General features: G+C 36.9%; 1 long non-coding RNA gene across 1 annotated transcript in view; it reads right to left on the bottom strand.

The window, feature by feature from the left end:
* Positions 1-718: 718 nt before the first annotated feature.
* Positions 719-26,198, bottom strand: part of LOC102399885 — a 52,893-nt gene continuing 27,413 nt past the window's right edge. The window contains exon 3 of the long non-coding RNA XR_003109630.2: positions 719-1,017. This is a non-coding gene — a long non-coding RNA (uncharacterized LOC102399885). The remainder of the gene's footprint in view (positions 1,018-26,198) is intronic.

The raw sequence follows: 26,198 nt of genomic DNA, 5'->3' as shown, positions 1-26,198 counted from the left end.
AGTTATACTTATGTTTAAACCAAAAGATAAGGAAAGCAATAAAACAAGTAAACAATATGTAATAAAGAACATATTGACCTTATTCATCTTACACCTAAAAGTTTGTACACTTTTACCCACCCCTTCCCCAGGTCCCACCAAATAATTTTTTATACTCTATCCTTATGAATTTAACTTTTTTAAAAATTGTATATTCTACATAAAAGTGATACCATGAAGTTATTTTTCTTTATGGGTCTGGCTTATTTCACTTGGCATTTCCTCAAGGTAAACATGTAAAATGATGGGTGTGGTTAAATAACTAGATGGGAGGAATCCCTTCACATCCTTTCACTAAATGGGAGGATTTGCAGGTATTGCAAATCACCACAGTGTATCTTTTAAATTGCTTACAGTTTTATATGTAAATTATATCTCAATAAATCTGAAATTTTAAAAATACATATATTACTATTTTTTTAAAGTTTTCATTATAGGGTTTTTATAAAATTAGTTGAACTGTGCACTTAGAATGCTGTAGGCATAGGGTAAGTTCTCAGTAAACCTTAGTTATTATAAGTACACATCAGAAAGGAAAACATGCACCCCTTAGCAGATGGTATTGTGCATAAGTGAAAGTGAAAGTGAAGTCGTGTCCGACTCTTAGCGACCCCATGGACTACAGCCCACCAGGCCCTCCGTCCATGCGATTTTCCAGACAAGAGTACTGGAGTGGGGTGCTATTGCCTTCTCCATTAACAGTGGCTAGGCATATTATATTTACTTGGAGCTGGTATACTTGGTGACAGCCTTAGGGCCCTCGGACACGGTGTGCTTGGCCAGCTCCCCAGGTAGCAGCAAGCGCAGGGCGGTCTGGATAGTCGAGCACTTGTTGTAATGCGCCAGGTGCGATGCCTCGCCAGCGGTGCGGCTGGGTGCGCTGGGTGTGCTGGAAAATGTCGTTGATGAAGGAGTTCATGATTCCCACAGCCTCGGACGAGATGCCGGTGTCCGGTATTGTGCATACTGTTTCACTATCTAGTAGAAAAAAACAACACTAAGAACTACAGGTGAATTTTTAAACTAAATATGAAAAATAAAAGTATAAAGGTAATGAAGAGTTTCTTTTTTAATTTTAAAAATATAAATCACAAGGCATATGTTTGATAAACTTGACTAGCTTAAAATTCAGAAGCTGTGTTCACGACAGATGTCATGCCATGTGCCTTGTGCTCAGTCGTGCCTGATTCTTTGTGACCCAGTGGGCTGTAGTCTGCCAGGCTCCTGGGTCTACAGAATGTCCAAGGCAAGAATACAGGAGTTGGTTGCCATTTCCTCCTCCAGGGGATCTTTCCGACCCGGGGATCAAACCCATATCTCTTGGGTTTCTTGCACTACACGCAGATTCTTAACCTGCTGAGCCAACAGGGAAGCCCGACAAATGTCACAGGCAGAGTTAATAGAAAAGGAAAAGGCTAGGAGGAGATACTTGCAACATGGGCTTCCCTGATGGCTCTGCAGGTACAGGATCTGCCTGCAGTGCAAGAGCCCTAGGAGATGTGGGTCCATCCCTGAGTCGAGAAGGTGTTCTGGAGGAGAATATGGCAACCCATTCCTGTATTCTTGCCTGGCAAATTCTATGGACAGGGGAGCCTGGCGGATTACAGTCCATGATGTCACAAAGAGTCGGGCATGACTGAGCACATGGCACAAAACAATCTCTAGAGTATAAAAAGAGCCCTTAAAATTTATTAATATCAAAACCCACCAAAATAAACAATGATCCCAAATAACTCTAAATGGGAGAAGTTATGCTACAAAAGAAAACTATATAAGCACAGAATTATTTTAAATATTAATAATATTAAACAGCTTTGAAAATTACAGTTATTGAAGATGATGTACCCTGCAAGCATGCCACTAAAAAAAAATTTAGATGATGGAAGCAAGCAGAGAAGGTAGGAAGATATATGTACACAAATTTCTCATTCTTTTAAAGCAAGAAACAGTAGATAGTGTTCAAATTTTATAAACTAGGAAACTGTTTTAAATAAAGAAGTAATTACAATCAGAATACAGCTGCCCAAATTAACCATAAAAATATAAAAACAAAAGCACATAAAGCAACACTAACATGGACTAAAAGTAAATGAGATCAAAAGAAACACTGAAAACAAAGTCAAATATAAAATTAGAAATCAGAACTACAGTACATGTGCTAAATTTCCAAAGCCTGTCATCTATAATATTCAATATTTTCCATGTTTCCTAATCTACTGTCAGCATCTGGAGAGCTGGTTTAATGGTTGATACATCTTTCTGCTGAGTTACATGCACCCAAGTAAGCACTAAAAAATAAATTCTCAATTTATAATGAATGTATATACAGTTCATCCTTGAACAATGCTGAGATTATAGGTGCTGACCTTTCACACAAGCAAAAATCTGCCTTTAATTTATAGTCACTCTTCCTTAGCAATTCCTTATCCACAGTTTTACATCTTCAATTCAATCAATCACAGATGCAGATGAACAATGTAGTACTGTAGCAATTACTACTGAAAAAAAATCCAGTAAAAGTGGAACCAAATAGTTCAAAAGTGGACACTTTTGCTCAAGGGTCAACTCTATTTTGAAACCTAGTTAGAGGACTGAAAAATACTTTAAGTATAGCATTTAAGATTGATTAAATAGCACTGCTGATGCCAATATTTTAAAGAGGTTTGAAGAACAATTAAGAATAATGTATTATACATCAGTGTCTCTTTTGCTGTCTCGTACACAGGGTTATTGTTACCATCTTTCTAAATTCCATATATATGCATTAGTAGAACAGTCTTATGGACTCTGTGAGAGAGGGAGAGGGTGGGAAGATTTGGGAGAATGGCATTGAAACATGTAAAATATCATGTATGAAACGAGTTGCCAGTCCAGGTTCGATGCACGGTACTGGATGCTTAGGGCTGGTGCACTGGGATGACCCAGAGGGATGGAATGGGGAGGGAGGAGGGAGGAGGGTTCAGAATGGGGAACACATGTATACCTGTGGTGGATTCATTTTGATATTTAGCAAAACTAATACAATTATGTAAATTAAAAAAAAAAGAATAATGTATTAACCTTTATCTGAGTAGTTCAATCTAGGGTCTTAGCAGAAAAAAAAATAAATGGCACTTTCAAATTGAGTAAATGGAGGAGAGTTTCAAAACGGATTCTTGTCAAAGCCATGGATCTGATGTAGGGAAACTGTAAGGGACAGCGCAATATCCTAAGGCTAACAACAGTGGAGTTCTGCCACCGTCCTGAGTCCCATGGGAAACAGGTGAAGTGAGTTTCGAGAGAGCAGGAAGGCTCATTTTCGGGAGGTGAGACCTGCTGGATAGACAGCTAGCTCATAACAACCCCTGAGGAAAACTGATTGGGGCAATAAAACCCTGAAGATACTTTTTTCCCATTGGCCAAATCTCTTGGAGGACAAGCTACCGCTCAAAATCACCTGAATGCTAGAGAACAGGGAACCAACTGATATAGCTTAGAGCTCAGCCTCTCTCCAAAGTGCAAACAGAGAAAGATGAATAGAGGTTCTGGAGGGGCAAACAAACTACCCACCATGGACTCTACTTTCCAAGACTGGAAGAATATGATCTACGTCCACTGTTTTCCAAGGTAGGCAGATAAATACTTTTTTATTAGTAAATACCATGTTGCCGGGAGCCGGCATATTGCATATTGAGTGCATATTGCATATTGAGTGAGGATCTGTAATAGCTCGACTGGAATTCTATCACTGCCGGGAGCCAGCGTGAGGCACTCCGCCCATGACAAAGGTCATGAGGAAGGAGGCTCGGCATACGCAAAGGCGGGATCGAGCCTCAGGAGTCCCCCTGGAAATTCTCGAGCATCTACCCCCAAAACCAGAGTCTGCCTACTTTCTGCTTTGTGCTTTCACCTACACCTCTGACTTTACGGGGGGCTGTCCCCCACTACCTCTCTCTGAAAAAAGAGTTAGCTCACAGCTCCAGTTAATAATTCTTGGATGTGACAGTGTTTCAACCTACAAACTCCTTTGGAAATCCTCTAGCCTGCCTGAATGGGTTTTTCCGGCCACATGTGATTGTTCAGAGCCTCCCAACTGTGAGAGGCAGGAGATGTTCTAAACTGCCTAAACACAGATTCCTTTGAGTAGTTAAAAGATTGATTAGAAAATGTATTGGTGAAGGGTTTTTCACTTGTTGGGCCAATGTTTGCTGCTAAGTCTCCATACTCCTTACCTACTGTGTCCTTGGCAGTGTATTGATTGATATAATGGGTGTATAGAAATGTAAAATGCAGCTTTGTCCAATGTTTTTTGGAAGGCTGGTGCCTGACTTTGGAATAATCACCTTTAGAGAAAGATAAGTTTCTTAAAATGTTAATAGGCCTCCTGGCCAGAAGATGATGTCTATCACCTGAACTTTTGCATATGATAAGTTTACAGGAAAAAAGCCTGGCTTGCTGCATGACTCTACCCCTTCCCCCATTATCCTCTATGCATAACTTAAGGTATAAAAACTACTTTGGAAAATAAAGTGCGGGCCTTGTTCACTGAAATTTGGTCTCCCCATGTCGTTCTTTCTTTCACCTTCTGGCTGAATTTTTCCTCTGAGGCGGGGAAGCTCGTCAAGCCTACTAATTTTGCCTGGGCTTCTAAGATCTGACCGGGGAGGCCTTAGTGTCTCTTCTCCTTCGGGAGAACGGGAGGACGCCTGCGGCCTTCGTAGGTGACGTTATACCCTGCTTTGGAATTTTATTCAGCCTCTTTTCTCCACTGAATTTCCTCACTGAGCTATCCTCATTCTATTATTCTTTAAATCTTTGATAAATATTTATAAATAAATAAGTCGCCGACGCCGTCCCCGCTTCGAATACCCTGGATCAGCCGGGGCTGGACCCCGGCACCATGTGTTGGTTCTGAGCTTCTATTTGATCCAAAATTACAATCTCTATCTTCTGTGTATCTAGTATATTCTCAAATAAAATGGAAAAACTATATTCTATTCACTCAGATAGAGTTCTCATTCACATGTCTTGTTTTATCTTCCCTGGGTTAGAAAATTGAGTCTATGATCTAGTTTCTGGTCAATAAAAAATAAGTAATGAATGACTGAGATAGTTTTCTATGCAGCAAAAATTTTCAGATCATTCAATTCTCAGTGCATCAAAGGTAAAGGTGTATATATATATATATATAATTATATATATAATATAAATATATATATTTATACATATAAATAAATTATAATAATTTATATAATAATAATATATATATACAATTTTTTTTCTCAGCACAGCAGATCCAAAGAAACACCTAAAGAGTATCTTCTCTTTTGGCTTTTAGGGAGTCAATCCTTTGGCACCAAATCTTACATGACCCATTTTACCACATTATTAATAAAGACAGATGTTTTGAATTGAGAATAAAACACAAGACAAAATGCGCTCTTGACCTTAAAATACTGGATCAAACTTTGACTGTATTGTAATGTTTTTTCATCCAGAGACATTTATTTTGGGATGCATTCTTGTTAGAAGATTTCTGTCAAATGAATTGAAGTACTTTATTTGTCCCTCTTTGATGGTTAAATTTGAGCACTGCAGATTTAACATTTAACTGGGCTTAACATTTCAACTCTGCACTCAGATGATTATATCTTTCCTTTTCTCCTTTGCTTTTCACTTCTCTTCTTTTCACAGGAGGGGGGGTTCAGGATGGGGAACACGTGTACACCCGTGGCGGATTCATTTTGATGTAAGGCAAAACCAATACAATATTGTAAAGTACAAAAAAAAAAAGTATCACTCCTTTTGCGCTCAGCTTTATTTATGGTCCAACTCTTACATCCTTATTTGACTACTGGAAAAACCATAGATCTTTGACTATACAGATCTTTGTCAGCAAAGCGATGCCTCTGCTTTTTAATATACCATCTAGGTTTGTCATAACTTTCCTTCCAAGGAGCAAACGTCTTAATTTCGCAACTGCATTCACTATCCACAGTGATTTTGGAGCCCAAGAAAATAAAATATGTCACTGCTACCACTTTTTCCCCTGCTGTTTGCCGTGATGTGATGGGACTGCATGCCATGAGCTTAGTGTTTTGAATGTTGAGTTTCAAACAACTTTTTCACTCTCCTCTTTCATTTTCATCAGGAGGCTCTTTTGTTCCTCTTTGCTTTCTGTATTTTTCCTATCATAACACTTTCCTATCATAAAAATGGTTTATAATTTTCTATCCTTACTAACTTAATTTGTGCCAATTGCCTGCCAATACTCTCATAAAAGCAGAACTTGCGTTTGCCATAATAAGCAATATGGCCCAATATGGAGTCTTTATCTGCAGTCTTACTCTTATATAGCACCTGACTCCTATACATATTCCTAATAAATAAGAAAAAAAGGAAAAAGTTAAAACCAAACACACAAAAAGCAAAACATAACTCAAAATCTTTTGAATAAGTAGGTTTGAAGAGAGAATCAGTGACCTTGAAGGTGAATCATAAGAAATAAACCCTAATCAATCACTGAGCAAAGTGAGTGAAACAGGCGTAATAGTTGGGTAAGACATAAGGAAGATCTAGTGAGATAGGCTCAGATAAGTATAATTGAAATCTCAGAAAGAGAAAAGAGAGAAGAAAAGCAGCAGCAATATGTGAAGACAATAGAGGAGAATTCTACAATGATAAATGACACAAAAGTTAAGAAGGTATGTTTGATCCAAGATATCCAAGTAATTGATCCAAGTGACCCAAGTAATTCTGACCTAATTACTTTTAACTGATATTTCTAAAAACCTGAAACAATAACAGAGCATAAAATAAGCTAAAAACACACACACACAAAAATATTTTCAAAAGAGCAATAATTGGACTGAGAGCTGAATCCTCAACAGAAGTAATAAAATAAAATAAAAACAATAACATATACTCTTATAGTACTAAAATAAAATAAATAAAACTTTAGATTGCTGTACCCAGAAAAACAAAATGATAAAAACAAGCATCTTCAAAAATTAATGTGAAATAAACTTATCTTCATATAACTAAAAATTATGAGAATATTATCCAACAGACAAAATTAATTACAAGGAGTATTTTTTAAGTGGAAAGGAAATAATTTCAGATGGAAAATCATAGATATAAGAAAGAATGAAGAGCAATAAAAGTAGTCAATATCAAGGTGAGTCTAAATAAAGATTGACTATATCAAACAATAATGTCTTAGGCTAGATATATAGAGAGAAATAAAATTAAAATACATATCAACTGCATATAGATGAAATGTAGTAGTAAAAGGAGTTAAAAAGTTTTAAGTCCCTTAGTTTTTTAAGGTATAAGCGCCAATTAATTTAGACTAAGTCAAGGATATTGTATTCCTAAAGTATTTACAAAAATAATAATAAAAAGTAATTTTCACCTAACAGAGAAAAAAATGGAACCAGATAAATATGTATTCTACCCCAAAGAAGCAGATGGTGAAAACAAGATAAGAGAGAGGAGAAATAAATAGAAAGCAAATAGGAAAATGACAGATTTCAGAACAACTATATCAATAGAATTAATGCTTATAAGTGGACTAAGTGTTCTAATTTAAGGTGACTCACATGGTAAAGCATCTGCCTGCAATGCGGGAAACCTGAGTTCGATCCCTGGGTTGGGATCCCCTAGAGAAGGAAATAGAACCCACTCCAGTACCCTTGCTTGGAAAATCCCATGGATGGAGGAGCCTGGTAGGCTACAGTCCATGGGGTCGAAAAAAGTTGGACACGACTGAGAGACTTCTTTTTTTTTATAAGACTCAGAAAATAATAATATACAACCTACAAGAAGCATTTTTTACTTTTTTGTTTTTTTTACAACAGAGCTCCAAAGAGCTAATCTTTTCAAATTAATCAATTAATTTATTTATTTGTTTTTGACTGCATCATGCAGAATGGCAGGATCTTAGTTCCCCCACCAGGGATCAAACCCACACCTCTGCAGTGAAAGTACAGAGCCCCCAACCACTGGACCACCAGAGAAGTCCCACAAAGCATTTTTAAAAATATATAGGTACTGCAATGTTGAAGTTAAAAATTTGGAAAAAGATATAGAATACAAACACTAACTGAAAGAAAGCTTTTAAGTTCTATCAGTATCAGACAAAGCAAACTTTAGTACAAAACAATCATTATTAAAAATAAAGTCAGACACATCAAATGGTAAAAAGTTATCCACTAGGAATATAAAGATATAAGATATACATTTGCACACAATGTTATTGTCTCAAAATTTGTGAGACAAAAAATAACATATGTATGGAAGAGAAATAGACAAATACATGATAAGGGGATATTTTAATGCAAGTTATTCACTAGCTGATAGAATAAATATAAAAAAGAAAACCAGTAAATATAGAAAAAATTTTAACAATGTGGTTAGCAAACTTGATCCAACTGAAATATTTGCAACACTGCACCCAACACCTGTAGAAAATACCTTCTTTCAAAAACTCTTGGAATATCCATGCTTAGTCATTCAGTCATGTCTGATACTCTTTGTGACCCCATGGACTGTAGCCCACCAGATTCCTCTGTCCATGGGGATTCTCCAGGCAAGAATACTGGAGTGGGATGCCATGCCCTCTTCCAGGGAATCTTCCCAACCCAGGGATGGAACCCAGGTCTCCCACATTGCAGGCAGATTCTTTACCAACTGAGGCACCAGGGAAGCACTGAAATATCCATAGACAATGATTAAACAAAGTAATTTAGAGCACACACTCTTGGCATTTCCTACTAAAGTTAAAGTAACATGTCCCACTTTATGACAAAGGAATTCCACTCAGTATTACAATGTTTTAAAAATCATACAGAGAAGCATCAAAAAGACACATACAAAATTACTCATAGCAGCAGTATTCCTAATGGTCAAGAACTGGGGAGAATCCAACAGCAAAAGGATGGCTATTAACTGAGAACACATTTATATATTAGAATAGAGATCCAACCAGTCCATTCTGAAGGAGATCAGCCCTGGGATTTCTTTGGAAGGAATGATGCTAAAGCTGAAACTCCAGTACTTTGGCCACCTCATGCGAAGAGTTGACTCATTGGAAAAGACTCTGATGCTGGGAGGGACTGGGGGCAGGAGGAGAAGGGGACGACAGAGGATGAGATGGCTGGATGGCATCACTGACTCGATGGACGTGAGTCTGGGTGAACTCCGGGAGTTTGTGATGGACAGGGAGGCCTGGCGTGCTGGGATTCATGGGGTCGCAAAGAGTCGGACACGACTGAGCGACTGATCTGATCTGATCTGATATGGTAATGAAAATAAACAAACTACAGCCAAAAGCAACAACATATTTAAATATTACCAACCTAATATTTATCAAAAGAACTCAGTCAGGGATAAAGTATATTAATACTATATGCTTCCATTTGTACAAAACTCAAAAACTAAAGAATAGTATTAGAAATTGGTTTTATCATCATGTTTTTTCAGAGGCAGGCATGAAATAGTGAATGAAGGTAGAATGGGTGCTGGTAATATTCCATTTCTTGAACTGGGTGATGATTACACATATGCTCTCTTTGTGATAATTCAACTCCACAAATAAATTTTTTCTACATTCTTTTCATATATGTGTTATATATTAGGTTTATATATAGGAATGTATAATTATATATAAGGGAAAATATATATGCATAATCAGAATATGGAGTATGCTATGACATGACTTTCACTAATTGAAATAAGCATAATATCAAGCTCTATGGCAATTGACAAATTTTTTCAGCACTTGACCTTGACAAATAAAGGTGTCTCAATCTCTTCCTCTTAAAAATAGTCTATTTTGCGTAGTTAGATTAGAAATAGTACCAGCTGTTGTCTCTTCTTTGGCCCAGATCCCTCCACTGACACAATAATCAAGCATCTCCTCTAAATTAATATTGAACAAATATTTAAAGGCTATGATATTTAACCAGTGCTAAAACAGTAGACTTTGTAATACACCTGCATGACTTGATTGAGACTATATATATAAACGATCTCATGTACCTATTCTATTCCCCAAATCAATATTATTTCCCCTAAAGTGCAGGTTTCACATCTAATTTTCCTTTTATTTTTATTTCCTTGCCTAAAATAATTTACAGACTAGGTATTCATTAGGTTTTTGTGAATATTAACCATTATCATATGCTTATAAGGTAAAGTATCAGTATCTACAGGCTTCCCTGGTGGCTCAAATGGTAAAGAATCTGCCTGCAATGTGGGACACTCGGGTTCAATCCCTGGATCAGGAAGATCCCCTGGAGAAGGGACTGGCTACCCACTCCAGTATTCTTGCCTGGAGAATTCCATGGACAGCTACAGTCCATGGGGTCACAAGAGTCAGACTTGACTGAGTGAAATCCATATATATCTCCATGTTAAATAAGAACAAAATAAAGTTTTGAGAGCTAAACTAAACTACCCATGAGCACACAGATAGAAAATGGCAGAGTTCATATTCAAAGTCTGACTCTATAGCTAAAGTTCTACCTAGTAAGTTCTGCACTGTCCCTAAGCAGAAAGTTAGGGACTCAAATCTTATTTTTTCTTTATTCCTCACGTTAAGACTCAAGAACATGTTAACAAGAGAAAGTCAAAGAAAAATCCCCTCTCCAAAAGAGATTTGAATCAATTTTTTTACACATCTCAACCCACTCTGATACTCAGAGTTCTTTCTTGTAAAACTGTTTGGTTTATCATGCGAAGAATTTCCAGATGAGTCCCTACTATTGATCTCCAGACATGTCGCAGACATATTTAAATCTTCAGTGACAGTTTATGCTAAAATATGTGAATCTCTCATACATAAAAAAGAAATTTGTTTTTCTACCCCCAGAATAGAAATTTAACATTGCCTCATGTGAATTATTCTTATATTCTTATTAAAAAATCATCTTTTTATGTGTGTCTCTCTTTCCCTCTAACTGGTGAATTTCTTAAGAGCAGAATGTTTATTCTGACTGTCTAATCATATTCAAAGCACTTAACACAGTGCCTAGTACAAATAAGCACTCAGTTAATGTTTTTGTTCAATCTTTCATAGAAATGAAGAGAATTAAGTCCACTCAAAAGAACAACAGGAAAATCCAGTGTTGTGTCTTTATTATTAAGATTAATTTATTTGGCTTAGTTTAGGCTAAATAATATAGGTCATTTTTCAATTTTTACCTGATTATCATGTTTCAGCATATTAAAAAAAAGAATGCTGAAGATTGCTCCTAGTAATATGTGTGGAAATATCTCCTTAAGCAATTATACTTGCAAGGTTTTTCCACTTTTACCCTAAGATTTGATAGTAGATGGAAAAAAGAGGGCCAGTAATAACAGTTGCTAGTGGTAACATATCATGAGGACAAACAAGAAGGAGATCCTGGGAAGTAGCATGAAGAAAACCAAAGAGTTAAGAAAGGAAATCAAAGTAAAAATAGATAATTTAGAAATCACCATCTTTCATTCAATGGATATCCTGGTAGTCAAAGTCCACAAACAGAAGCTGCTTGAGCCAAGACTTCCTTTGAAACCACATCTATTTCATGGAAACTAATTTTTTAAATGCTCAGTGGTTTAGGAACATGAAGAGTCAGTTTACAAAGCATTATCCACTTCATGAAAAGAAAAAGAAATCATCAAGAACCTAGGTTTTTAAAACCAAATAATGGAGTTAGACATTAAGTCATGTGACAAATTAGAGGGGCACCAGAGTAATTTCAACACAGTCAAATCATCAGCCTTCAGTCCTCATAGTGATTATGCTCTCAGCTTACATACATCTCCACATTACTGTGGTGTCTTAATAACATCTGTTAAAAATCCTGACATGTTAGTAATGTGAGGAGAGAACATCCTTCAGTGTACCTATGCCAATAAGCAAATGTCTGTTCTAGTTACTGAGGTTTTTAGTCTTTCCAACTATATATAGCTCATACTTCTCTGTTCTCCTGACTTCAGAATGGAGTGTATTAGGTAGCTCAATGAAAATAAGCAAGTTGTGATTATTGATCAGTTCATAGGTTGGTTTGAAAACCCAGGTCTCTGATAAAATGTTCTAATAATAGCCATGAGGCAGGCGTGCATTAAATATGGACTTGGTAGGAAAGGTGTGTTAAATTTATCTTAATTATTACATGGCCATCTTGTTATTTGTTAAGATTTTTTTATTTTCCATTTCTGATATTAAGAAATTATACAATTATTGTATATTCCATCCCAAATATAATACCTCTTTCCCCTAGAATGCACACTTTCATCCACAGATACCTCTCTGTGGTTCTCATCACTGAGTACTGTACATATCCTTCATATCTTAACTCATGTACCTCCTACATTATGAAACCACCCTCCACCCTCCAGGCAAAGGCAATTAAGTGACTTCCTTCATGCTCCCCCTGAATTTACAGCAGCCATAGCACTTGTTATAAGAGTGTGCTTATTTTTCTCTTCTCTTGGATTAAGTTTCTCAAATGCAGAACTGGCTTGTTTAGCCTAGCTCTGGAACATAGTTGAGAAATTTTTTTTTAGAATTTGTTAAATGAGCCAATCTGCCTTCTGGATCTTATCTCATAATACCTCACCCCAGTACCACATATGCATTTCATTATGCTTCAGGCACAGAGGAATAGTTACCATTTCATATTTTTTGTTACAGTAGTTCAGTTCAAAGAGTTGTTTCAGTCTGCGTGGGCCATCTCTTGGCTATGACAGAAGACATTCATTGATAGACAATACAGAACTGTTCTCTGTTGTCTTTAACGAACTCTAGGGAGTTGCCTCGGTTGCCAGAGTCTCTTCCATCAGAGTGTCTTTATTTGCATCACTGCCTAGTCCTACATTAACTTGCAGTTACTTGGAAAAAGATCAACCATTTAATTTCTCTCGTGTTAGAATTAAATCAAACCATTTAATTTCTCTGCTGATACTTTCCAATGTGCACATTATCTGAGAGAGAGAACAATTTGCTCAAAGCTCAAAACAATCTCTACACTTTATTGGGTATGTGTTTTGGAGCTGATCATTTATCTTCACTTTGTCTCGAGTCCTCAATTGAAAAAATCATGAGATAATTTGATTAATGGGAGTAACCACCTCAAAATACTACCTATTTTATAAAATTCAATTGAATGTGAAACTATTATGATAGTCATCATTTTATTGAATACATATTAAGTATTTACATTTGCTTTACACACATTATTAAATTTAATCATTCCTACAGTATTACAGAATAAGTATTGGTATCCACTTTCTACAGAAATATGTGTATGTGTGTGTGGCAGACTATATCTTCTTGAGGATCTAGTCTTTTCAAAAATATTGATGTGCTGTATTCTATTTAATGTTTATCCAAAAGATACATCCCCTCAAGATGGAATTCAAGGCAAATGTAAGGTATTATTATCATGTGACCAAAATATATTAGTCATCAGAATTTAAACCACAGAACAAAAGCCTGTTTCATAATTTATCTAAAAAGTACATCCCCAGATAGAAGTGAAACCTGTAAAGATACAAATTTAGCTCACGATTTGCATTTTTTCCTGAAATTCAGCCATGTCTGGAGTGCAAAACAACCATACTTGGTTTCTCTATTAATAAGATCTATGTAATAGGAAGTAAGACAACTGTTTTTTTGAAGGCAAATTAGTTACGGAATTAAATGAAATTCCATCAGTTCAGTTCAGTTGCTCAGTCATGTCCAATTCTTTGCGACCCCATGGACTGCAGCGCTGCAGGCTTCCCTGTCCATCACCAACTCGAGGAGTTGCTCAAACTCAGGTCCATCGAGTCGGTTCCATAATTCTAATTAAATTCCGTAATTATAACTTAATATTTAGTTAATAAATTAAACTTTTCACATTAGTTCTTTCCAAACCCTACCCCTGTACTTTCTTCACATATCTTACTACATACTGGTGAAGAAAACAATAACTTCTATCCCTTTGTCAGATGGAGTATGAGTGAAAGGTGATTCCAGATAGGACACATTCCCTGTAACTGAAATAGAGCTACAAATGGGAAACTTTTACCTTGATAACTTGCAAATAGAGGAAAGACCCCAAAAGTCAGGAATCAAAGATTAAAATTTAATGAAATTTAAAAACCAAATAAGTCTTTCCAAATAATAAGGTGACCAGTGACAATGAGTAACAAAACTAACTTGTGATTTGAGAAACGAGAAAAACTAAGGATAAAAAGTTGTGGAGAGTACAAAACGGAAGTGATCTGGAAATGCTCCTGAAATGGAGCAAGGTTGAGGTCTGGTAGCCAAACCCAAGGCAGGTAAGGGTTTTGTATGTCAGGAGCATCTGATAGAACCTCAGAAGAATAGAAAGTTACTCATTCTTCTTATTAGGAGATATGAGCAATATGCCAGAAATAAAACCACCTTTTACATTTGTTTCCATGTATTAGTTTAAATCTACTTATCCTATTTATAAGGTCCTTAGAAGCAAATTCCTTCTTATAGTAGGTGCAAACCTATCTTTTAAAATAAGCATTTGGAAAGTCAAAGTTTTTTCTCTGCCCCAATAAGGGCATGTTGATAGAGAAAACAAGGTTTTTGAGAAAGTAAAAGCCATTTTTTAAGATATTATGTTTTGATCCCAGAATCAGTATTTTTAAATGAGCTAAAAAAAAGTCCTAAATTAAAAACCAATTTTTGCTTACTGAGTTAATTCAATCAATAAAACTTTAATGTTAAGACAGTAAATGTAGAAAAACATTTCCAACAGACACATTTCAGAGTAGTTTGATATACCAATAGCCCTTGCATTGGTAGAGAGCTTTCTCCTTGGGATCTTGAATTCTTTGGACCAAAGTAAACAGACACTGGGCCAGATTCTACAGCCCTACCTCCAATTTTTCCTTCCTTAATCTAGCCAGCCCTGTTTCTAAAAAGAGATTTTTATACACATATGTGATCAGTATATCCTCTTCCATACACTTTCTCTTAATATTTGCAGATGCTTTCTTCATCCCAGCAAGTTTCTCAAAAGAAAAGAAAGAATGAAAAGATACTTTCTAGGTAACTTGCTCTAGGTAAAAGGGTGAGTAGAAATTATTTATATTTAAGAGGCTTATAATACGTAGTTAGAATATAGACTGTGAACACATCAGGTTTGAATCCTCCCCCTGCTCCCTCCACCCCACCACTTACCACTTACTAGCTGTGATCTCTCTTAAGGCATTTAAACATTCGATAGCAAAGTTAGTGCTTTGCAAACTTATGGCTAATAATAATAATATCCATCTCTTAAAACTACTTGAAGATGAAACAAGATAAGGAACTTGACACTATTAGCAGAGTGCTGACTCTGAGGAAGAATTAAACAAATGTTAAGGGTTATTATGATTATTACTAGACACATATTTTGGTAATATGGAGATGAGCTATTCTTTGTTCCAATTTCCTTTTCCTTAATCAAAATATCACCCTTCGGTCCACAGGAATGGGGATGGGGGATCATGAGGCTTTTAAATAATCATAACCAAATAGATAATTAGATAGATAGGTAATTTTTCTTCAATGAGACAAAGTTCAATAAATCATAACTATTTAATAAGGTTGTGCTCAAAGATCCATGAATAAAATAATTAAGAGAAATATGTTATTGGAAATTTTGTTGCTTAACAAACTCAGAATCTTGAAAAAGTGTTTTAAAACTTTTAATAACTGAACTAGGTAAACATTATTTTTCATTTTTAATTAAGTAATTAAGTAATCTTTAATGCAGTAATAGTTAACTTCAATGTTTATCATTTTGAGTGATTTTTACCTCACTCTGTTTTATGTAAATAATGAAAGTAATTTTTCTTCCAATGATTTAACCTACTTTTGTTGTTATTTCATACCAGACTTTAAATATAGTAAAAAATAAATATGAGATTTTAGTGCCCCAGTACTGCTCAGAGAGGACTGGATAAAGCTGGAAATTATTATGGGACAGACTGGGAACAAGGATGGCTTTGCTCACAGCCTTGATTTCCATTGTCAACTCTGCAAAATGAAATTCCACAACTTTATTTTCAAGTTCATTACCATTTTCACAATTATAATTAGATTTAAGGCTAAAGTGTATGCTTTAGTGAGAGGTATATAGTTCTGCTTCACATTGACAGGTAAGTGAATTCTAATATCTTGCAGACTAGTGAGTGAGAGTTTATTGCAGATAATGAACAAGATTCACAAATGCTGAAACAAAGGCTCAATGTGAAGAGTAAGAAAGAACATTTGGGGACTTCCCTGGTGTTCCAGTGGTTAAGAAGCCATGCTTCCAGTGTGAAGGATACAGGTTTGATCCTTGGTCGGGGAACTAAGATCCTACATGCTGGGTGGCATAGACAAGAAAATTTTTTTTAAAAAACAGAATTTTTTAATATACTAAAAAATATAAAGGAAGAAGGCTAAGCACATTTTATTTCTTTTTTAATATAATTTATTTATTTTAATTGGAGGTTAATTACAATATTGTATTGGTTTTCCATACATCAACATGAATCCGCCACAGGTATACATGTGTTCCCCATCCTGAACCCCGCTCCCTCCTCTCTCCCCATTACCATCCCTCTGGGCCGTCTCACTGCATCAGCCCCAAGCGTCCAGTATCATGCATCTATTCAAGCAAGCAAAATGGGAAAAGCAAGAACAAAAAAACTAAAATGGTATAAGTAATTCCAAATATGTTATATGCCATAAATAATATAAACAAATAAGGCTTAAAAAAAAAAAAAGAAAATAGCTCATTGTGATAACTGTAGGTAAGATATATTAAGAATGGACTTTATAGCTTCATTTTTTTTTACATCGATGGACCCTGAAAGATAATATGGATCTTGAATATTAAAAAAGTTACTTTTGTTCCTTTACAATCATAATAGCATAGACCTTGAAGTCTTTTTCTAGCCTTAACTTGCGGATGGTAAGATACATCCTTATTCAGAAAACATGTGCACATACTTAATGTTAGGGTGAGACCTGTCAGTCACTCTTCAGGCACCCTGGCAACGAAAATAATATGACAGATGGTAAATCTCTCAAATCATGTTTAAAATATGCTTCCATAAAACTGTTCTTATACTATTTGTATAGCACTAATCACATTGAAATGTCGTTATTTTTCAAATTAACACTCTTCTCTGCAAGACCTTAAGTTACTTGAGAATGTGGGCTATCCCATACAAATTCTTTATCCTACACTTTGACTTTCTAAGGACCTGGTCCACAAAAGACTCTAAGGAAATATTTGTGGAAATGAACACCCTACACTGTAGTCAATGTAAGCTCATTTGCAGATAAGCGGTTACCTGACTTAGTGAGTCAAAGACATTTGAAAACTGGAAAATGCCATAGGGGTCACTTGAAAAAGCTCCTTATTTCACAGAGGAGGAACTAGAAGCCCAGAAAATATAAGACTTGTCCAGGGCCTGTACAGGACAAAGACAATCTTACTCTTCAATCCCAACTATGCCAGCCAAAGGAAGACCAAATGGTAGCCGGGGGTAATTTTTCCAGGGAGTATCTTACGTCTAATATGCAAAGGGAAAACCTGTGGGATATTCCGAAATTAAATTTTGCTAGCAGCTGAAAGTTCAGTTTTGTAGAGGCCGTTTTGTAGATGTAAAGATTCTGTGTGTAGAAAAAGGTAACTTGCTTGCCTCCACTAAATATCTACTGGCCTCCAGTGCACAAAGTTATAAAAACATTAAAAATGCTAGAATATGTGTTTGTGTGTCTAACAGAAGGAGAGAAAATGAAAGAAAGAGAACAAGATTGGATGAGAAATATTCCCCCCAGGGTTATATTAATTTGGAGAAAATATAAAAATAAACAATAGCATTTAGTCATAAATATATTTTAAAAACAAAAAGGAAAATATTACCTTTACCAATTCCTAATTTTTATGGGTAAAACCTATTGCTATTCCAGCTAAAATTGTCACTTGTCACTTTCTTGGCACAATGCACTTTCTCTATCAATAAAAAGTGATGGCCAAGAATCTGGCCTCTGAACCAAACTGAATCTGTTGACTAACCTAAATATATCTCAGTTTCCTTATTTTCAAAATGAATATAGCAAAAGAATTAAGCTCAGAGTATTGTTGTGATGATTTTAAGTAAGCTGATACAATCCCAAAGAAGGGCAATGCCAAAGCATGTTCAAACTACCGCACAATTGCACTCATCTCACACGCTAGTAAAGTAATGCTCAAAATTCTCCAAGCCAGGCTTCAGCAATACGTGAACTGTGAACTTCCAGATGTTCAAGCTGGTTTTAGAAAAGGCAGAGGAACCAGAGATCAAATTGCCAACATCCGCTGGATCATGGAAAAGCAAGAGAGTTCCAGAAAAACGTCTATTTCTGCTTTATTGACTATGCCAAAGCCTTTGACTGTGTGGATCACAATAAACTGTGCAAAATTCTGAAAGAGATGGGAATAAAAGACCACCTGACCTGCCTCTTGAGAAACCTGTATGCAGGTCAGGAAGAAACAGTTAGAAACTGGACATGGAACAACAGACTGATTCCAAATAGGAAAAGGAGTACGTCAAGGCTGTATATTGTCACCTTGCTTATTTAACTTATATGCAGAGTACATCATGAGAAACGCTGGGCTGGAAGAAGCACAAGCTGGAATCAAGATTGCCGGGAGAAATATCAATAACCTCAGATATGCAGATGACACCACCTTTATGGCAGAAAGTGAAAAGGAACTAAAAAGCCTCTTGATGAAAGGGAAAGTAGAGAGTGAAAAAGTAGGCTTAAAGCTCAACATTCAGAAAAGGAAGATCATGGCATCTGGTCCCATCACTTCATGGGAAATAGATGGGGAAACAGTGAAAATAGTGTCAGACTTTATTTTTTTGGGCTCCAAAATCACTGCAGATGGTGACTGCAGCCATGAAATTAAAAAACGCTTACTCCTTGGAAGGAAACTTATGACCAACCTAGATAACCTGTTCCAAAGCAGAGACATTACTTTGCCAACAAAGGTCCGTCTAGTCAAGGCTATGGTTTTTCCATTGGTCACGTATGGATGTGAGAGTTGGACTGTGAAGAAAGCTGAGTGCCAAAGAATTGATGCTTTTGAACTGTGGTGTTGGAGAAAACTCTTAAGAGTCCCTTGGACTGCAAGGAGATCCAATCAGTCCATTCTGAAGATCAGCCCTGGGATTTCTTTAGAAGGAATAATACTAAAGCTGAAACTCCAGTACTTTGGCCACCTCATGCGAAGAGCTGACTCATTGGAAAAGACTCTGAAAAGGGGGTTGGGGGCAGGAGCAGAAGGGGACGACAGAGGATGAGATGGCTGAATGGCATCACTGACTCGATGGACGTGAGTCTGAGTGAACTCCGGGAGTTGGTGATGGACAGGGAGGCCTAGCGTGCTGCGATTCATGCGGTCGCAAAGAGTCGGACATGAGTGAGCGACTGAACCGGAACCGGATACATGTAAAACACCTTAGAGCAGTATATGGTTCATGGTAAGTACTTAATAAATTTTAAATATGTATTTAACCTTTATTTAAATATTTATTTTTATAAATAAATACAGAGTGTATTTTAAAATGTATGTCTGATTCCTAAACACTGAATTCTTCAATATACCTCCTAATTTGAAATTTGGAAAGAAAGAAAAGGAAAAGAAATTTAGTGTTTAAAGAATTTCAAAGTCACTTGTAAGTCATCCCCTCCTCCTTCCTCAATTTGAATTCATTATTAAAAAGACAGAGAAAACTAAACTTATATACTTTTTTGCTTGAGAAAACAATTAATTAAAAACCAAAAAATGATTACTGTAAAACCATCTGCCTGAGGTTAGAGTAAATTACTTTTATTTAATATATGGCGGTAGTAACTAGGGAGATGAGTGAAATCTGATAAGAAATATTCTTGACAAGGACTTACATTCATGCCTATACCTATCTACTCCCATTCAGAGTGAAAATATTTATAATTTTGTGAGCAAATATAATAAGAGAACTAATTCTGAAGCAAAAGAGATTAATGATTGTATCACATATTACATGTATATTTTATTCAACCAGTGTATTTGTTTAGGTAATAAGATATAAATTGATTTTAGGGCAAAGATGGGCAATATCAAGTCAAAGTTTATTTTAACTTGTCCAATATGTCTGGCAACCACACTAAAGGAGAGTGCTTTATATTTAAAACTTACACATGGTAATAACTTTGATCAATATATGACAGATGATATAACAAGTCACTCTGTATATTTGAATATATGTTTGTACCAATATATACTTTTCAGTTTTTGTTAAGAGAATCACAGGTTTAGAACCTTACTAGTCCTCTAATCTAAGAGATTAGAAGTGCAATCCTTTCTTCAACACACTCAACAGATTCACTTTTCTTTTTGATGTAGGGACTAACTGTTCTTTGAGGGAAATAATTCTATTGTCAAAAGATCTAAATAAAATGTACTGACAGTGTTTTGTTCCTATTGAATTAAAATCTCTCTTCCTGTGTTTTATGACCCATTATCAGTATTAGGACCCTCTATAGTTTGTTTGCTTGTTTTTATTTTTTGCCCCTCAAATTAAACTTATGCATTCTTCTATATGGTCTTTAAAGCAACTGTCTTCCAGATACCACCCTGAGCTGGGTCCTAATTTTGGGACACTCTAATTTGTCTGCAACTCTCTCAAAGTACAATACAATCTGACAAGCATAGAGTAGAGTAGGATGATTACGTTCATCCTTTGGATACTGTCTATGTTAAAGGTTTTTAAGCATTCATATTATAGTTAATTTGCACTGGATATCTTAGTTGAAGGCTTGCTTTATTGGTGCTTTTGAATTGTGGTGCTGGAGAAGACTCTTGAGAGTCCCCTGGACTGCAAGGAGATCAAATCAGTCAATCCTAAAGGAAATCAACGCTGAATATTCATTGGAAGGACAGATGCTGAAGTTGAAGTTCCAATACTTGGGCCACCTGATGTAAAGAGCTGACTCATTGGAAAAGATCCTAATGCTGGGAAAGATTGAAGGCAAAAGGCGGCAGGGTTGGGTAGGGGGAGAGGGGAGGTGCAGAGGATGAATTGGCTGAATAGCATCACCAACTCAATGGACAAGAATTTGAGCAAACTCCAAGAGACAGTGAAGGACAGGGGAGCATATTGTGCTGCAGTTCATGGAGGTGCAAAGAGTCAGATACAACTTAGTGACTGAACAACGATCAACAAAGAGAATTTAATAATCTTGTTACTGGCTGTATAGTCAGGCCACCCAAGGTGGCTGTTCTCTTGCTCTCCCTACACCCCCTGCTCAACCAGTGCATGCCTCACCTATACCCTGCTCGCATGACTGACCTTTCTACACACTTGCCCCAGGCCCCCGCTAGTGATAATTCTTACCAAAAGGAAAGGGTAAGAGGTGTGCCTCTCTCCTGGTTTTCCAGTAACCAGTGAGCCCACTGCTGTTGCTGTTGTTGTTCAGTTGCTAATTCGTGTCCTACTCTTATGTGACCCCATGGACACGTTTTTGTGATCTCATAGACCCTGCCAGGTTCCTCTGTCCATGGGACTTCCCAGGCAAGAATACTGGACAGGGTTGCCATTTCCTTCTCTAGGGGATCTTTCCAACTCAGGGGTTGAATCCATGACTTCTGCATTGGTACGTGGATTTTCAACCACTGATCCACCAGGAAAACCCAACATGTAAACCTACTTGATGTCAATTCCTTCAGAACTGGTAACTTCTCCCCACCCTCGAGAGAGAGAGAAGTCTCCTGCCATACCCTGCACCATCTGCCACACACAGTGGGATGTCACTCTAGGACCTTGTTTCAGACATGTAAGCTCCTCCATCCATTAAGCCATTGACATCTCAGTCTCAGATTCCAGGCTCTTTTGTTGATTCTGAAGCTGGGCAAGTACAGGAATGTAAGTCTGAAGGGTACAGTCCAGCAGTGGCATTTCCTACTTACTTGCTGCTGCTGCTGCTAAATCACTTCAGTCGTGTCCAACTCTGTGCGACCCCATAGATGGCAGCCCACCAGGCTCCCCCGTCCCTGGGATTCTCCAGGCAAAAACACTGGAGTGGTTTGCCATTTCCTTCTCCAATGCATGAAAGTGAAAAGTGAAAGTGAAGTCGCTCAGTCGTGTCTGACTCTTCGCGACCCCATGGACTGCAGCCTACCAGGCTCCTCCGTCCATGGGATTTTCCAGGCAAGAGTACTGGAGTGGGGTGCCATCACCTTCTCTGTCCTACTTACTTAAGAGGTTCTAATTTACTTGTCTTATTTACTATTGCATATTGAGCAAAGTTTATTTATTTTTTGATACCTGAGTATCCTTCCCAGTGTGAATTTGTAGAGATGAATTTAAAGGGTATATAATTCATAGAGACATGACTTCTCCACAATGATGAAAGTTGATGGCCTAAATAGATCATTCCAGAATATCAGCGATACCCAGGACTATCAAGCTGACTTCTCAGCATCATTGGTATAGCACAGTGGAAAGCAATATTGAAGAAGTTTTAAAGAAAAGTTTTGGAGGAGTCACTCACAAGCACAAATCCTAGCTCTCACCTTTATACCTGCATGACTTTGAACATATTCCAAATTGTATTTCCCCATGATTTAATTATGGATAATTCCTACCTTGTAAGATGTGTCCCTTATGGTGGAAAGTGAAGAGGAACTAAAAAGCCTCTTGATGAAAGTGAAAGAGGAGAGTGAAAAAGTTGGCTTAAAGCTCAACATTCAGAAAACGAAGATCATGGCATCCGGTCCCATCACTTCATGGGAAATAGATGGGGAAACAGTGTCAGGCTTTATTTTTGGGGGCTCCAAAATCACTGCAGATGGTGACTGCAGCCATGAAATTAAAAAACGCTTACTCCTTGGAAGAAAAGTTATGACCAACCTAGATAGCATATTCCAAAGCAGAGATATTACTTTGCCAAAAAAGGTCTGTCTAGTCAAGGCTATGGTTTTTCCAGTGGTCATGTATGGATGTGAGAGTTGAACTGTGAAGAAAGCTGAGTGCCAAAGAATTGATGCTTTTGAACTGTGGTGTTGGAGAAGACTCTTGAGAGTCCCTTGGACTGTAAGGAGATCCAATCAGTCCATTCTGAAGATCAGCCCTGGGATTTCTTTGGAGGGAATGATGCTAAAGCTGAAACTCCAGTACTTTGGCTACCTCATGTGAAGAGTTGACTCATTGGAAAAGACTCTGATGCTGGGAGGGATTGGGGGCAGGAAGAGAAGGGGGCTACAGAGGATGAGATGGCTGGATGGCATCACTGACTAGATGGACGTGAATCTGAGTGAACTCCAGGAGTTGGTGATGGACAAGGAAGCCTGGCTTGCTGCGATTCATGGGGTCACAAAGAGTCGGACATGACTGAGCGACTGAATTGAACTGAACTGAACTGAAATTTTAAAAATTTTTAATCACAAAATTATTGACTTTGTAAAATAAATATAGAAAAAATTGGGTTTATAAAAGCGAAAATTAAAAAGTGTGACAATAATACTACAAAGGATAAAAAGAATACTATGAAATTATACTATTAAAAAATTGTTACCCTATATGTGAAGTGGAAAAATATGACTTGAAGGAAAGCTGTGGCAATATAATGATTGGCATATTGTAAATCTATAGCAACAACTTAAAACATAGGTATGAACAGGAATCCAAATTAAAGTAGAATAGTAGAAAATAGATGAAACAAAAAGCACCAGTTTTAAGATTGTAGCTTTAAAAATAAGTATATCAATAATTTCAGGGGCTTCCCAGGTGGCTCAGAGGGTAAAGAATCTGTCTGCAAGCAGGATACACTGGTTTGATCCCTGGGTCGAGAAGATCCCTTGGACAAAGGCATGGCAACCCACTCCAGTATTTTTGCCTGGAGAATCCCATGAACAGATGAGCCTGGCAGCTACAGTCCACAGGGTCTCAAAGAGTTGGATTGAGCAACTAACACTTCCACTTTTCATCCTAACCCCTAATGTGATAGTGTTAGGAGATGGGGGATGGGGGGGGCGGTCTTTGAGAAGTGATTAGGTCATAATGGTGGAAGCTTCGTGTATAGAATTAGTGTTCTTACAAAAGAGACCCAATGGGTTTTCCAGATGGCTCAGTGATAAAGAATCCACTTGCCAATGCAGGAGACACAGGTTCGATTCCTGGGTCAGAAAGATCCCCTGGAGGAGGAAATGGCAACCCACTCCAGTATATTCTTGCCTGGAAAATCCCATGGACACAGGAGCCTGGTTGGCTACAGTCCGTAGGGTCTCAAAGAGTCAGACACGACTGAGAGACTGAGCATACATGCAAAAGAGACCCCACAGATCTCTCTCACACTTCCTGTTATGTGAGAAAACATTGAGAAGTTCATCATCTATGAACCAGGAAATAGGCTCCCATTAGACTCCAAATCTGCAGGCACTTTAATCTTGGACTGCCCAGCTTCCAGAAAATTAGAAATAAATGTTTGTTGTTAAGCCTTTCAGTCTATAGTATTTTCATTATAACATCCTGAATGAACTAAGACAAGGGTATAATTCTTCCCAATTATTTTGTGAGACCACCATAATTCTGATACCAAAAGCTGAAAAATACATTTTAAGGAAATAAAAAGCCTACCTCCCTCATCAATCAATACCCTTAAATGTATTCATTGTGATCAAGTAGAATTTATCTCAGAAGAGCAAGGTTATAATTCACTTTCAGAAAACTAATAACAGAAGGGAACTTCTGCAACCTGATAAAGGGCAGTTATAAAAACCTTACATTATCATATTTAATGGTGAAAAATTAATACCTTCTTAACCACAAGATCAGGAACAAGGTGGGGATTTTCACCCTCCACTTCTATAGACCATTTCACTGGAGGGGCTGGATAAGGCAATAAACAATTACAAAAATATGAGAGACATACAAGTTGAAGATTCAAAACAGGTTTCCTACCTGAACCAGAGGATTTTATGTACCTACATAAAATCCTGTTTAATCTATAAAAACCTACTAGAACTGATAAATAAGTTTAAGAAGGTCACAGAATAAAAGATCAATAGACAGTAATCAATTGTATTTTTGTAAACTAGAGATGTCCACTTAGGTATTGAAATTTTAGAAGCTACATTTGTAATAGCATAAAAAAATCAAACAATTAGTGAAATATTTAACAAAATAAATACAAGATTAGTACACTTTGAAATTTAAAAACATAGTAAAGAGAAATCAAAGAGCTAAATAAAATAGAAACATACTAAGTTCACACATCAGAATACTTGAAAAATGTCAGTTTTCCTCCAATTGATCTATAGATTCAAAGAAATTCCAATAAAATCCCAGCTAGTTCTTTTGTACACATTCATAAGTTGATCTTAAAACCTAAATGGAAATGGAAATGACTTATAGTAGCCAAATAATTTTAGAAACTTAGAGAAGGAAACACAAGAAAAAATTACTGCAAACCTGAGTGAGGAAATGATTTTTTAGGGTATAAAATATGTTCTGTTTTTTAAAAATGGCAAATTGTACTTCATCAAAATTATAAATGCCTGCGCTATGAAACAAAGGTGCTATGAGAGTGAAAAGACAAGCTATAGAATGGAAAAAAAAATTGCGAAACACAAATCTCATTTAAAAAATCTTGTATCTAGAATGTATAGAGAAGTCTCACAACTGAATATTAAGCAAAAGATTTGAACCAACACTTTACCAAAGAAGATATACAAGGGGGAGTAAGTACATGAGAAGATCATCAACATGCCTTAGTTTTTATGGAAATACAAATTAAACACAGTAAGATAGTATACAGTACAGTGCTTGTGTGCAGTCATGTCCGACTCTTTGCTACCCCGTGGACTATAGACCTCCAGGCTTCTGTGTCCATGGGATTTTCCTAGCAAGAATCCTGGAGTGGGTTGCCACGCCCTCCTCCAGGGGATCTTCCCCAACCAGGGACTGGACCCATGTCTCCTACGTCTCCTACATTCCAGACGGATTCTTAGCGCTGAGCCCTGAGGAAGTCCCAAGTACATCTAGATACCAGTATACATTTATTAGAAAGGCTAAATTTTTGGAAATGGCAATGACTGTCCAACGCTAGCAAGATGCTGAGTAACTAGAACTCTCATACATTTCTGGTGGAGATGCAAAATGGTAGA

Source organism: Bubalus bubalis, chromosome 1 (assembly GCF_019923935.1).
Source record: "Bubalus bubalis isolate 160015118507 breed Murrah chromosome 1, NDDB_SH_1, whole genome shotgun sequence".
Classification (NCBI taxonomy): domain Eukaryota; kingdom Metazoa; phylum Chordata; class Mammalia; order Artiodactyla; family Bovidae; genus Bubalus; species Bubalus bubalis.
This window is presented reverse-complemented; position numbering and strand designations above follow the sequence as displayed.